Source organism: Suricata suricatta, chromosome 1 (genome assembly GCF_006229205.1).
Source record: "Suricata suricatta isolate VVHF042 chromosome 1, meerkat_22Aug2017_6uvM2_HiC, whole genome shotgun sequence".
NCBI lineage: Eukaryota > Metazoa > Chordata > Mammalia > Carnivora > Herpestidae > Suricata > Suricata suricatta.
Genome location: NC_043700.1, coordinates 161,825,009 through 161,829,194, shown reverse-complemented (window position 1 = coordinate 161,829,194; position 4,186 = coordinate 161,825,009). Strand labels below are relative to the sequence as shown.

The 4,186-nt window shown below is 45.7% G+C and overlaps 1 protein-coding gene across 5 annotated transcripts in view; it reads right to left on the bottom strand.

Moving 5' to 3' along the window:
* RBM47 (RNA binding motif protein 47) overlaps positions 1-746 on the bottom strand; it is a 145,431-nt gene extending 144,685 nt beyond the window's left edge. For all 5 annotated transcript variants that reach the window (XM_029946764.1, XM_029946844.1, XM_029946852.1 and 2 more), the window contains exons 1-2: positions 658-746; positions 353-511 (exon numbers count right to left, since the gene is read on the bottom strand). The gene's annotated coding sequence lies outside the window, so the exon portion shown is untranslated. The remainder of the gene's footprint in view (positions 1-352; positions 512-657) is intronic.
* Positions 747-4,186: the final 3,440 nt, after the last annotated feature.

The following is a 4,186-nucleotide window of genomic DNA, read 5'->3' as shown; positions in this document are numbered from 1 at the left end:
TTTGCTGAAGGTTTAAAAAAAAAAGAAAGCTGCCTGGATGGGAAAGATTTCGGGACTCTCTCCGCGCTCAGAAAGTCACATCCATGTCAGACATCCAGAAACGGCCCCGCGAGTGGCACCTGCTCCACCTGAGGCCGTGTCCTCAGACACGCTGGCCCCGTTGGGGCTGTTCAGAGAAACCAAGCAGAACCATGTTTGAGGAATAAGGAACCTGCTGTTGAACCACGAGCCGAACACTGCCACCCCACCCCCGTTCTTCCCCCTGGTAGAGAAGTGGTTTAACCAGGTAGGATCACAGCGAGCCCCGCGGCGGGCCTAAAGTAAGGGGGGGGACCTCCCGGAGTGTCCTTACCTGAGGCACGGCACCGCCTGGACGCGCGCAGGAAAGAACGTCACGCGGACGAAACCCTGACCTTTGCCGGGGCCTTCGCAGCAGGGCCTGGGGCCTGGGCGCTGCTCGGTCAGAAGTGGCTCATTTTAATGCGCTCTGACCTAAAGTTACAGCTGGTTTCTAGAAAGGGAACAAAAAACACTGCATTTAAAAACAGCAGCCAAGCCCTCCCTTAACCTTGCCTGATCTGTGAGGAGTTGGCTCTAACCCCCACCCCATCCCCATCCCAAAGAAACCCGCAATCCGTGCCCCACCCCTCGCGTTACCTGTTTATACAAGAGTTAAGGAGCCTCACGCATTTCAATAGAGCGCTAAGCCTGTTTGTAGGCGCGTAACCGGCCGACAGGAATCGAATTCTGTGACTAAACAAACTAGAAGAGGAAGCAGGCACCACCAGGAACCTAAAACGGAGTTGTGATTTCGGGTTGCAGTGTCACCGACTGAGAAAAAAAAAAAGTACTGTTTCTCATTGGGCTATTTTAGTGAAGGTCTAATCCAAAAAAAGGGGTTTTTTTGTTTTTTTTTGTTTTTGCTGGTTAAATGAGTTAATATGTACGAAGAGCTTAGAACAGTGCCTGAAACATAGTCAACGGCTATTAGCAGTAGTACTAGTAGTAGTTTTTGTACTCTGAATTTTTTCAAGGGCATGAAAGTTAAAAGTTGGCTCTAGACGCAGCCCTGCTATTCACAAGCTGTAGGGCCATGAGCAGGTTTTGTGTTTTTTTTTAACTTCTTCCAACTTCTGGAAGATTCCTGTGATGAGATTTTTGCTCAGTCTTGCATGCAATGGAAGGTAAAGTTCCTGTAAAGGCGTGTCCAACTGATTTTCATCTCACTTAACAGTTGCAAGATTGACAAAATACATGGAGATAAATTGGTCTGTACATTCCATGAGGTTCACTAGTAGAAAACTCAGGACCAGCAATCAACCCTAGATGTGTGCTTCATTCTAATTTGAATTTAAGCACTTGATTTGCTGTCTGACCCTGGGAAAGTTACTTACCCTATTCAGTTAGAAGCTGCTGCTGGCCAAATAATAGTCTTTGCCATTTGAAAAACTGTGAAATAGGGGGAAATAATTTTTAAACTCATAAATATTGAAAAGGGATTATTGAAGGCTAAAACAATGCGATCTGTGCCAACAGGACACCCTTTTTCCCCCACTTAGCTTCACCTTGAAAGAGAGAAATCTCAGTCCCTTTTAATTAGAGGCCCTTTGTACTTTACCAAACACTTTCACCCACTTTGTCTTATCTGATCTTGCAAATCAATCCAGTGAGCTACTTTATCCCCATTTTGCAGATGAAGACACTAAGGTCAATTAGTTCAAGGTTTCACTGCCTAGTGAGGCCAGGGACTAGTTCCCAGTTCTAGTTAAATCTAAAAGCAGCATTAGCCACCTTTAAGAAAAGTGATTCCAAAACCGGCAAAGAATTCTGAAACATTTTAGGTCCGTTTGGGTTTTTTATCTGCCCTGTGGGATGAGATTTAATTCCAGTCAAGTAAACATTTTCTGGGTCATAGGGGAGCCTGGGTGGCTCAGTCTGTTAAGTGTCTGACTTCGGCTCAGGGCATGATCTCACAGTTCATGAGTTCGAGCCCCAAGTCAGGCTCTGGGCTGTTAGCCCAGAGCCCGGAGCCTGCTTTGGATTCTGTGTGTGTGTGTATGTGTGTGTGTCTCTCTCTCTGCCCCCTCCCACCCCCAACCTCTCTCTCTCTCTCTCTCAAAAATAAATAAACATTTTAAAAAATTTTAAACATTTTCTGGGTTTTAGCTTTATTCCTTGTCGATATACATGAGAATGAACCATCAACAGCAGTGAGACAACTCCAGGGCTCTCTTACCGCATCTAAGGGTTGATACCGCCAGGCATGAACAAGGACTCCACAACCTTAAGATGAACCTACAAACTCCAGCTCTACAGTAGCCTGGATTTCTCTTTTCTATTCCAGAAATATCTGGATTTCTCTTTTCTTTTCCAGAAATATCTGTCAGAGATGGTTTGAGTTCAAGGATTCAAGCGAGGCTATTCTCAGGCTTACTGATTTTTCCACCTGAAAACAGGATTTGTCATCGGAAACACTGGGCCAAAGCCTGGGGAATAAGGACCCGGAAGAACACCAGCGAGTGTGCTGGGGTCAGAGGGGATGGCTCTTGAGGAGGCCCACGTCCCCGGAAGCAAGCCCTGTGGCAGTCCTGAGTCCATTACTTGCTCTGACATGTGGCCTGGCACTTCTGCTTCTTCTTCCTCAGTTTTGCCCACTGCCACCTATTAAACGGTTATAGTATTTGTTCCTGATTCCTTTCCACTGTCCTCCCCAGGAATACGTGAAAATGAAACTAACTTTTTAAGCAGCAGGCCATAACAAGAAAAATATCAGCTTTCTCATCATTTTTTCTTTGTGGCTGAGCCCTGATGCCTATTATTACTATTATTATTTTCATTCTCAGGAAAATCCCATGATCCTGGGGCATTTTAGGTTTGCAGACCCCTGTGATTTGCTTTCTGCTTCCTTCTTTGCCTTCTGCCTATAAGGCAGTGTGCCACAGTGAGCGCAAACGGCATAGAGTTGGGTGTCCCACAAAAGGGAGTTTGAATCCCAGTTTTATCTCAGCTTTGTGATGCTAGGCAAATCGTTTAACTGCTCTGAGCTTCGCAGTGTCTTTGTTTATAAAGTAACAGCACCTACCTCTCCGGATTGCTTTGAGAGTTCGATGAGAGAGGAAATCTCAGCACAATTCCTGGCCCATGGAAGGTACTCAAGAAAAGGGTATTTCCTTTTGTACCCCCAAAAACCTACTCCACAGATCACAAAGAATCTTCCCTCCTATATTTATTTATTTTTTAATTTTTATGTTTTTTATTTATTTTTGAGAGACAGAGACAGCGTGAGGAGGGGAGGGTTAGAGGAGGTGGGACACAGAATCTGAGGCAAGCTCCAGGGTCTGAGCTGTCAGCACAGAGCCTGACGCGGGGCTTGAACCCACAAACCGTGAGCCAAAGCCGGACACTCAGCCGACTGAGCCACCCAGGCGTCTATTCCCTCCTATATTTATTTATTTTTTTAAATGTTTTATTTATTTTTTGAGAGAGAGAGAGAGACAACGTGAGCAGGGGAGGATCAGAGAAAGAGGGAGATACAGAATCTGAAGACAGGCTGTCAGCATAGAGCCTGACTTGGGGCTCGAACTCATGAGAAAGTGAGATCATGACTAGAGCCAAAGCCGGACATTAAGCCACCCAGGCGCCCCTCCCTCCTATAGTTAAATCTTAGATCAGATAACACTACTTCATGACCTCCTCCAGGCAAAACGAAGGGATGATAATAACCATTCCTCTCCCTCGTGCCTCCAGAAATGCATTAGCATCTTTGACCATCACAACTCCATGAGTTAAGTGTAAGTAAGCAAAGTACAAATCATTTGTATTGCCCTACTGCTCAGATGAGGAAATTGGGGTTCTTTTTTTTTATGCTTATTTTTGAGAGAGAGACAGCACAATTGGGGAGGGGCAGAGAAAGAGGGAGACACAGAATCTGAAGCAGGCTCCAGGCTCTGAGCGGCTCTGAGCGGCTCTGAGCCCGACACGGAGCTAAAACCCACGGACCGTTGGATCATGACTTGAGTTGAGGTCAGACGCTTAACTGACTGAGCCACCCAGGCACTCCTGTGATTGCTATTATTATTATTTCTTCACAAAGCAATTCCTTGGGACCATTGTGAGGTCATGGTAAGCGATCAAGTTTTAGGGAGAAAGGAGCTTCTGTTATCTATTTCTCCTAAGAGCTGACCTT